At 36.3% G+C, this 11,645-nt stretch overlaps 1 long non-coding RNA gene across 1 annotated transcript; it reads right to left on the bottom strand.

The window, feature by feature from the left end:
• Nucleotides 1-1,342: 1,342 nt before the first annotated feature.
• On the bottom strand, nucleotides 1,343-11,085 carry LOC142157875 (uncharacterized). Its single transcript, XR_012692669.1, has 2 exons — nucleotides 10,830-11,085; nucleotides 1,343-2,055 (listed from the first exon to the last, which is right to left on the bottom strand). It is a non-coding gene; the product is annotated as an uncharacterized LOC142157875 (long non-coding RNA).
• Between the last annotated feature and the right edge of the window lie 560 nt (nucleotides 11,086-11,645).

Here is an 11,645-nt window from a genome sequence, read left to right as displayed (position 1 = left end):
ATCTCTGCAAATTCCATGAGGCAGCAGAAATTAAATGTCTGTTGCAACCATACTACACCGCCGGAAGCTGGAAAAAAATGGCTGCCTCCTGCTTTAATATTAGTGGATGATAATGTTTTAGGGTAGCAACACATACGCTCCTCACCAACCACTACTGTTCACTAACGGGTCTAGCCCATACCACATTACAGATACACTTTTTATTTGGAATTGATAGTTCATTATCAAAGCTTTTGTTAGTTCTTAATTAAATGCTTGTTGGTAGCACATCAATAAATAAACTTTATTATGTACATGACATGTATATTTATGGCTCTATATGTAAGGGATGAGAGGTAAGTTGTTACTTTAGTCTGTATTAATGGCCCACCCTTGAGGACGGATGGGACTACAACAAATACCCATCAGCCCCAGTGGTGAAAATATGAACTTTCAATGGTAATGTTTCTGCAAAGCATAAAGGAAACTGAAGGCATGGCTGAACATTTGGGGAGAGAGAAGTGATCTTATTGAGTTTTAAGGCATTTGCCGTTTAGTGTTCAACATAATGTCGGCCCTTTGACATTGACAATGCATTTCAAGTTTTAGAATTGCTTAATCATTTAAACAGTTGAAGATACCAGGGCCAGAGCTGGTAAAGCCAGGTGTCCATTCTAAATGTAATTTATTGTACTTGAGGCATTTTGCTAATTCCCTCATTCACTGTTAACACTGCCTCTCACAGTAACACAGTCTAGGGTAGGGGCGGACCTAGAATTTTTTTTAGTGGGGATATTTCACATAGCCACGCCCCTCATTCACTCTGATTGGTTGACCCCAGTTGACCCACCCTCTTTATTGCGGATGCTCGGACCGCTCAGCAGCAATTTTAAGGTACGAAGATTGCTGTTAGGGGGAGCAATTGTCCCCCTCTGGATCCGCCAGTGGTCTAGGGGATACTATATAGCAGGAACACACTTCTATAGAATATACAGTAACCGCTTGCCTATTTATTTAACCCACCTGGGAGATTGCAGAGGGAAGGTCTTAATGGCAAGTGCAGGAGCATCCTGTCGCGATTCACGTTATTGCGGCTCACCCCTCCCCCCCCCCACCACTGCTCATTGATGTTATTCCTATTACCGCAACAAAGAGAGCGACTCAATAATGATATTTATGATAATAAGTCCCTCAATACAATATTAAAGATTCTAATAATAAAAATGTGTTAGATACAATACTGTGTAATACAATACAATACATGTGGAATATAATTAGACATAACCCACATTCAGTGAGAGGTATAAGGTGCTTCCCCTCTGTAGCACTTATCATGATAGAAAACAAAGTTCATAGACTATGGTTCGTGCTCACAGCAGTTTAACAGCTTTTATTAACCAGCAATATCATTTTTGATGGTTAAACATTAAGTTGCCATTAACTGATTTTGTTTGACCATTTTCCTGATTGTTATCTAATGCATCTGTGCATACCGTACAGGCCTTTCTCTTAATAGAGCACACATATTTCAACCTGTCAAGATAGTGTAGCCCTGCATTTGTTAGGGTTTACAAAAAAAGCAACGGCATTTCCTAGGGCAAATGCTGCCAGACACCCTACATTTATCTTATCTCAGTTGATGACTTTCCTTTTATCTTGAATTGATTTGACAATGACTCTATGATTTCCTGTACAAATTACCCTTTGAAAGTGGCAGAGGCGCTTGGCAGTGATCTTCATTTAATTACTGAGTGGATTATTAGCATACAGTTTTTTTTTTTTCCACTCGTTTCTTTATATCTCCTAGATTGCGCTGACATTTTCTTTTCATTGTGTGCTGTAACTTACTGAATACTAAATTTTATGCAGATTGGAGATGAGAAGAACCCGTCTGCTCCTGCCTTCCCCCCACCTTCCGTCTCTTCACCTAACGATCCCTTCTCGACCCACCCTCATTTAGTTAGTCTGCGCTGAACATCTTGATGGAGAGTAAATTACAGATTGAGAATCAATAGCGTGTCTGAGAGGGACAATTGTTTTTTTTTCTCTCTCTTCTTTTCCGTCTTCTTTGCTTTACTGGAAAAAAAAAATCATGTCTCAAATTCTGGATGAGACTGGAAGTGTTTTAACAAAAAAGAAAAACAGAGGCAGTGGGGACTCAACCAGTTAAATAATTAAAATTCATGGAGCAAACTTAAGGCTGTTATAAGGATTTATAATAAAAATAATCCAATACTCCCCAACACACACTCCATATAAATTACATAAGAAAACAAAAAGCACAAAGTAGACACCTATACACCTAGGAACTAATGTCAATAGACTAGACAGACATCAAATTCTATTTCTATATTTTTAAATACTTAAATAATTTACAAAGAAACCTGTAAACTGTCCTCTATTATAATTTTAGTATGCTACCTTTATTGTGGGTTGTAATATGCTATTATATCAATAGCGTGACAAGCATTATTCCCTCTCAGGTAAATCTGATATGCAATGTTGAGAAGTGGAGCACTGTTGTCACATGTTAATTGTTATGTATTGCCTGTCAGGGAAGACAAAATGTTTAAAAGAAAAAAAAATAAAGAAAAAAAGTTCCATAGAGGCCAGACGTTTGGTGTGTGCTATCCCATGATTGACAGATGATTGCAGATGTATAATTTTTCCCTTTGAAAGTGTTGATCTTTATTTGATACCCACAATCTCACATTTTAAGCTTTATTGTATCTTTGTAAATGTATAATTATTTACACTTTTGTCGCCATGATACTATTCATATTTTAAGACACTTCATGAAATAGACTAAATTACAGCTTTTTAAAATAAAAAAAAACAGTAGACGGTGTATTATAAAAAAAACAAAAAACTAATTTTACATGGTTCCATATCCTTGAGGGTTTTTTTAGCAATTAATTTTAACGATGACAGCTAACAAGTGACGATTTTAAAGGGTGAGTAGGAAGCATAGTACACGCGTTAAGTATGTTTATAATGTTTGCTATTTTTATATCATCATTTCAACCAATTTATTATTGAATTCTATAAAATAGACTATAAAACAGACTATAGTCTCACAACAAAACTATACACAGTGTGCAAAAATATCTATTCTTTCTAGAACCAGGTATATTTTCAGGCTTTTAAATGTTTCTGAATAGCAATAATTAAGTTATACTGATTATGCTATGCAGAATTTAGCTCACATTAATATTTTTATTTTATTTGTAATGAGAATTACATGTTCTGAACAAACATATTTGCATAAAATATCTTTACAGCCTAAATATAAAAAATACTTATATAAATAAATATAATGTTATTTTATTTACATTCACTACAAATAGATGAATATAGTTAATTTCAGTTATACACTATGTGGATAATCATTTTCATATTATTTTAGTTTTATAAAAAAGAAAAATTTAATGTTGTCTTTCATCTGTGCTGTAAATGTGAATTATTCTCAGCATGAGTTATTTCATTCAGAGATGTGCTAAGAAATTGAAAAATAACATGATTGCAGAAAGAATATTTAAAATGGAAAGCTAAAAAAAATTATATTTTATTTTCAAAATTAAGATATATCTTTATATTTATATTTAAGCTCGCCTTGATTAGGGCAGTTTATTTAATTTTATATTTAATTTATTTGTATATTAAAAATGAAGATGATATAATTTCTAATTGATTAAATTTGTGCATATCGTGATTATTAGCATTAAAAAAATCTATAATTTTCATTGGATATACAGTATATATATATATATTTATATATATATTTATACATACATACAGTGTGTATGTATATATATATATATATATATATATATATACTGTATGTATGTATATATATTTATATATATATATATATATATATATATATATATAAATATATTAAAGGCAAACTGTGGTGCAAGAGGGGGTTGGCTAGCATTGTATAAATAACAAACATTGATACTCTGCACTCACCAAATACACAGTTAATGCTGTCCTAACTACTTTTCTAGATTAAAAACTGGGAATGTTAGTTCCACATATTGCAATATATGTTAAGCTGACCAACTCACGCCAAAGTCCATTCTTACCAGTCCTAACATGACCAAATACTATGCTTTTTTTTATCTGGGCTAAAGGCTTACCTACACTCAGCTTTTTAAGACAAACCTCTAAAAAACATATGAAGCCATGAGACACCTGAGGCTCACCTGACACAAGTTGTAATTAATGTAAAGAACTAATTAGGGAGCAAGAGAGCTGGGACTTACATTGTGTATATATAAATATATATAAATATATATATATGTTTATTTATATACACGTATATGTATATATATATATATATATACGTATATATATATATATGTATGTGTATGTGTGTGTGTATATATATATATATATATATTATATATATGTGTATGTGTGTATATATGTATATATGTATATGTATATATGTATATGTCCACACAATCTAATTTCCAAGTGTATTAAAGGTGCTATACTGCTATGTCTGAAAGTACAATACATATTTCAAAATACATATGTAGGCGCACAGTTTAAGCGCTAAGACCATATTTATACATCATTGAAGACAGATATACGTTAAATACTGCAGTAAATTGAACTGTATATAGCTTTGGCCTCTGAGACAGCTATTGAACAAATGAGCCTGGTTGTTAATTTACTTTGCTTATCTTATTCATGTGACTTCTGATAAATGGGTGTAAATAATGAGCACATATGTCAATTATTTTTTCATTTATTATATTTTGCATAGGGTAGTGTGGGTAATCACGCATGTAGCCCTGCAGCTGCCTGACCAAGAGAAATGTCTCCAATAAAGTGAAATATTTTTGCTAATGGGCTCACATCTGACAAGGAGCAATAAAATTAGATTTTTTGGATAATCATACTTATGTAATATTTATCTTAATTTTTAACTATACAATAGTTGTGTTCAGATACATTGTAATGTTAACAGGTGTATCATTTATAGTAAACTGGCTCATAACACGATTTTTCTGTACTTGTCATTAGGGATTTTACATATGTAAATGCAGAAATACAGAAACAACTCTTTGTGATATTATCTGTGTGATTTTTACATCACACTGATATGGGCAATTAATTTGTGTTTCGGTACTTCTTATTAGCGCCATTAGTAAATATATAGGTGCAGATACCAATATATTTACATATATTTTGTGATCTCAATCTGTGGATGAAAATTTAGCAGTATGTCATAAATCAATACCTAACAAATCCTCACACAATCTGATCTTGCTTCATACGTTGTACAATAAATGAAACAATGCTTGTGTCAGTGGCAACGAAGCAAAGAAAAGTACAGCTGATGCATTCTCACTCAACATATCCAGAATATTTGTCAGGTTTACTCAGTACACATTAATCTGTGTATGTAAATACTGGCCTCACAAAATGAAATTAAATTAGAAAAACAATATTCATAAAGTGTGATGTTGTGTTAAGTATTGATGATGAAGAGAGAACAATCATGCAAATAGATGCAGCTGCAAATCAGCTGTAAATAAGCTACAAAAATGTTCCTGCAACACCAACCACTTCTGAGAACCACAACAATGCAAACTTTACAGTTCTTTAAAAACAATAATTTAACAGTACTATTGCTACCAATTCTCCATCACCAACAACTTTATTACAAACACCAACAAAATTTCCAATCTTATAAATACAAGCCACAGTTCATATAAAAGGCCAACCTTGATCGTAAGTGGAAATGTTTTTTTTGCGATTATTTTAGAGGGATATGGAAACCATTTTATTAGCCAAATGGTCAGTCGAAGTAACCAAGGAACAACACTCCTGGGGGCCAGTTTGCCTTTACAAGCCATCGCTGCTTTAAATTTCCCCTGCAAAGTCAATGATTTCCGGCGACTTGCAGAAATCGGAGCTCCATACATTTACCCCCTAGAGTCAATTCTGACACAACATATGAAAAGCATCATTAACCGTTGGGAGAAAAGTGCTAGATCTGAAAAACTAGATAGCAAACAATAAAGAAGTGTACATGTCAATTGTACATTTAGTGCTGTTGTCTTTGCTGACGATGATGATGTCCATGTTGATCATCATGTGGCTGAAGATGCTGTAATTCTGACATGCTAGCTCTAAGTTCTCAGTCATCTCCAGTTAAGGATTATAGTAATTTAACAGGGAAATCCCAAACCTGTGACAGCTATCACCACCAACCATCACTTAGACATAGGAAAAAGTATAGCTGAAAAATGCTTGAGCACTCAGTTTAAATACACACTTAGTAAAAATGATAGCTTTACAAAATTATGTTTTTCAAGTTTGTTAATGTTTCTCCCTAACAGAGTCTATCAGCCTGGTTCTGCAAAGTGCTGGTGCTACGTGGGTTGGGGAGCTGGGGTTCTTCTGGGCTGGGGTTCCCCTGGGTTGGGGTAGCTGGAGTAATTATTTATTATCTAGGTTAGAGCAGTGACTTGGCTGTTTGGCATTTGTATATTGTGGAACATCTTGGAAGTGTTAGGACTGGACAATCTGTCAATGTTGCCACCACATATGCTGAATGAGATCATTAGGTTATCATCATCATCATCATCTATTTATATAGAGCCACTAATTCCGCAGCGCTGTACAGAGAACTCATTCACATCAGTCCCTGCCCCATTGGAGCTTACAGTCTAAATTCCCTAACATACACAGAGAGAGAGAGAGAGAGAGAGAGAGAGACTAAGGTCAATTTTGATAGCAGCCAATTAACCTACTAGTATATGTTTTTGGAGTGTGGGAGGAAACCGGAGCACCCGGAGGAAACCCATGGAGAACATACAAACTCCACACAGATAAAGGCAATGGTCGGGAAACGAACTCATGACCCCAGTGCTGTGAGGCAGAAGTGCTGACCACTAGGTCATTAGGAGAAGATCTGGGTTCTCTATTTAATCTGGAAAGTTAGATCTTGCACCATAGACATGTCCTAGCAGCACATCCATTACATAACTCTTTTTCTGGTTTCACAAAGCATAAAGCATAAAAATGATACTGAAATTGTGGCAGAGAAGACATTGTACGAGCTGCCAGGAGCTTTATGGTTCTAGAAGCCGTGATGTACCCACAGACGAGTACATTGAATGTAGGGAACATGACATAGGAGATTCTATTGTAAAATATTGATCTTACAGTTGGTCATGAAGGAAACAGAGAGCGTAGGTGTTTGCCAGGAGCTACTGCTCGGAGACATAGAAGGCATATGGTAAAGATTGGTGGATTAGTGAGTCAAGATGGAGAAGTAGATGTTATATATAAATGTACTAGTGATTTATCTATCTCTGATTTCAGAATGGTGCAAAGAAATTTTTTTCCTGTTCAGAAAGAAGCCTGAACAGGCAGCGTCCTTCTAAGAAGTTTTCCGAAGGGAGATAGACTTCACATCAGGCAACTTAACACTTGGTTAAAGAAAAAGGTGTAGGCAGGAAGAGTTTGGACTTGTCAATCATGATCATGGAGCTTAGAAGGTTAAGACATTGTTCAAAAGAGTCTGCTTGCATCCTGGTACTAGGGGGACAGAGGATCCTAGTAAGGAGTTCAAACATTTCACTAGTGGTGGCTAATATAACTAACTCTAACCCTTAAAGACTTAAGAATGATATTTATTAACTTTGTTTGCTTGTATAGTGTTAATAATATTACGTATCACTGTACAGAGAAAGAATAATCATTCCCCACTGGAACAATAGATAGACCACGAGGACAACTGATGAAATCACTGAGATGTCAATGATAAGTGGAGGAAATCTTCCGACTGGTAAATCTGCTAAATCAGCCAGTAATTCTGACATTCTGGATCGCTTGTGTGGGGCATCTTTCAAACAATTAATCAGGTAAACAACAATCCTAGATGCAGGTCTCACAAATGAAGACGTAGTATGAATTGTGCCTTTAGGAGAGAACTTGGGGTCAAGTGGCCATTGGTCAGTTTAGCTTACTATACTGGCAGTAGTAAAGCAGAACAGCACCAATAACAAAGGTTTTAGATTCCAGAAAGGCTGACTTTAGTCAAATGAAAAATCATTAATGTGAATCTCTGACAGACTGGGAATTGACAGGTGGAGAGAAAGAACAGCGGAAATTCTAATTACTAAGATCACTGCATGCAAGAAATATAGACAGATCTAAAGTACAACATAATGAGGATAAAACATAACAAAGCATATAAAGGAAATCTAAAAGACAAATCTACATAATAAAGAGAAAGAAAGATTGTACAGTCAGCAAAAAATGGATAACAAAATGTCCTTTAAATACATTAGTGATAGAAAAAAAACAAAGCAAGGAACAGTAAGGTGAACAGTAAAGGAGTATGTTGATAGAGAGAAAGAAAATGCAGACTGACCAAATACCAATTCACCTGTGCTCAGAGGCAGAATTAGCGATCTGTGGGCCCCCATGCAGGGAGACGGGGACAGGAGCAGGCTGGGCTGGGGGGCAGGGGGGCATCTGCACCCCAGGCCGGTCCCATAGAGGGCTACCTTCTGCTGGTTCATTGGGCCATCTGCATTTTTTTTCCTTTAAAAGTCGAGTCTGTCCCCTGGGCTAACATTTGCCAGCCGTCCCCTGGGTGGGGAGGAGGGAATCGGGACCCCCTCTCCTCTTCATTTGCCATGCAGTGGGCCCCATTGTCTTCATGGGCCCCGGTGTACGGCACCTGTTGCACCAATGGTAGTTTCGCCACTGCCTACACTAGATGATAAAGATATACCCTACTGTACTATAGGCATAAAAAAATTGTCTACAGAAAGGGTGTTACTTGAACTCAAAATGAAAACAAGTTAAGTCACTGTGGAGATCATATACATCCAGTCGTAGTCAGAAAACTAAGAGTAGCGCTTGTAGCCCCAATATCCAGACTTTATATCCAATCACTGGAGAATGCAGAATGGCAAATGTAGTTCCACTAACCAGTAAGGCAGAAGGTAAATACTATGAAAGCTGTGAGTTTCACAAAACTAGTAGGGATATTAATGGAATCACTTTAAAAAAAATAATTGCTGGCTGTTAGAGATGCTTGAATAACTTAAACTGGTTTAAAATTTGGATAATTCAAGGGACTTAAATCTGGTTTGAGTGGCCTGCTGGCGGACGTCAAACTGATGTTCACAGTTCGTAATCATGATTTGATGTTTATTGTTTATTGGTCTTAAAACCGTTGAATCTATGGAAAATGGGAATCAATCGGGAAAAGATGGGAAATAGAAATTATTGGGAATGTCTTAAATGTGGAGTTACAACATTTTCATCCTGGCACATAGGATATGGACCTCTGTGTGGGAGGGCATCCATAGAACAGGAGGAGACGTTACTCTACTAGGTTCTTCTGAGCATGCGCACAAGCCATTAGTTTCTGAGCTAGCGCTTTGTGTGCTTGTACAGAAGTAAAAAACCTAATTAAACGCCAAAAACACAAACTGTGTTCAAACTTTGGCTAAATTAGTTGGCTTTGCAAGCAGTCAGCGTACTCATGTTGAATTAGCAAAGCAAGAATTAACATTTGTATATTGTAATATAGCTAAGCACAATCAAATATATTTACTAATGCTGAATGAAAAAATTCAGCAAATTTTCAGTTTAAAGGAAGTGAAAAGGACCAATTGGAAAGCAAGAAAACATCACATGGTTTCAGATTACAATAATTGTGTCTTCCCCTTGGCAACTTTGCCGTTCTAGTAAACACATTGTTCCTTGTGCTAGCTAATCATACTATTATATTAGGAAAATTAGGCAAATTACAGTGTATGAAAATGGTCAGGACTCGGGAATAAAGGAAAGAACCAGGGCAAGAGACTAGAAGGGCCTACTGTCTGCTTGAAAGACCTAATGATATTGGTAGCATTAACCAGTTGACCATCACTCAATATTAGCCATAAACAATGCAGAATTGGCTAAAAAATTGGAGCAAATTTTTCCTTTAAAAAAAGAGCACAGCAAATATAATTTTCAGAGCAATACGTATCTGCATCAGCAGCATGTGCCCCTGGTTTATTGCAATTCCTCATCATCAGTTTGTTTTTGCACCTGTCCTATCGCAGGTGCAAAAGATACACCTCCTAACAAGCGTATATATATATATACGCGTTTCTCAATAATTCGCATATTGTTACATTCTGATATAGATTGATTCAAATAATTATTAAATGCAATTTTGGAATCATTATTAAATCTATCAAGATCCTCTAGTTTAAAGCAGTAAATTGAATGCAATGAAGCCAAATCTGAACAAAGCTTTTTCCAGTGACCTCTGTGCCGTTTCTTCTATTATTATTATTATTATTATTAATTTTTATTTATAGGGCGCCACAAAAGTATCCGTAGCGCCGTACAAGGACAAACAATGGCACAGTACAAGGTGAAACAGCACAGTACAGATAACAGTAAGCACTATAACTCTGGGAGCTCAAAGCACAGCTAGAAAGAGAGGGTGGTGGATAGTCAGTACAGGTTGGTAACTTGAGTCCAAAAGGGTGGGCGCAGATGACAGGTTAAGAGCCACTGAGGGGAGCGGAGACAAGCGAGAGGAGTCAGAGGGCAGAAGGACCGGGAGGAGGTGAGCTGAGTAGCTGGAGAGCGAAGTTAAAAGTGATGGAAACAGGAGGTAGACCTAGTGTCCTTATAGACTACAGTGGTATTATAAACTATGAATTGTAGAAAGCATTATACAATACAGAGGGCATCCTAATGCAAGCAATAGTGTGTTCTAGTGACTACTATATAGTGCAGATCAGGTCAGGGAGACAACTATACAATGCAGATGCCAAAACTCCTGTGTTCCGATATAGTAATCCTACCTCAATCTGGATAACATCCTGGCAGCTTTGTGCCATATTTATCTCTAGGAGAAGTGCTGGAAGACACTACACTGCTCCCTACACATTGATGAATAGTGCTGAAAAAAAATGTGACAGTGTTTAGAATATAATAATTTAATTACATTAAAAAGCATACAAAGCCCATAACGGTCAAGCTACAGCACAAAATTACCTTTGGTCCCACCATGCATCTCATTTTTGCGCTACTGCATCTGGATTTCCACCAAAACTTATGGGTTTACTGAGCATGATAGCAGCATTTGCTGAGGAGCAAATGTGGCCACAGGCCGAGGGATGGATGGGTTGAGGACTTTCACTGCTGAGTAGAGTAGGTTATAGCAGTCGCTTACTTTTGCAGAGAAGTGCAAAAACAGGATTTTATTTTGCAGAGTGAGGTATAGTGGGGGAGAGGGCTAATTTTTAGCGCCATTCATTGCTCTCTGGGAAAGCTCAAAGCCATTTTCTTTTTGCAACCATGACTTCCCCCTAAGATTACAAAGGTTTAGGGTTCAGTAATTTAGTTCAAATTATTTTTAGCCTTTTGCTGAAGGATTCATTTACTAAATACCTTGGGGAAGATGTGTCAAATCTTCTAATAAGGAAAAGTGGAGGTGTGTCTAGAATGTACTAAATAAATGAAAGCTAGAATCTGATTGGTTGCTATGGGCAACACCGCCACTGTTCCGTTTTTGAAGGTTTGATACATCTACCCTCTTGTCTTAATTCACAGTTGGCAAACACTTTGCTAAGCCAATTAAGAAAACAAGGATAAACTAGTAATGGAGATGGCTAATT

This window comes from Mixophyes fleayi, chromosome 5 (genome assembly GCF_038048845.1).
Source record: "Mixophyes fleayi isolate aMixFle1 chromosome 5, aMixFle1.hap1, whole genome shotgun sequence".
In the NCBI taxonomy this organism is placed as follows: Eukaryota; Metazoa; Chordata; class Amphibia; order Anura; family Limnodynastidae; genus Mixophyes; species Mixophyes fleayi.
Note: the sequence above shows the minus strand (reverse complement) of the source record. Positions and strands in the feature narration are given on the sequence as shown.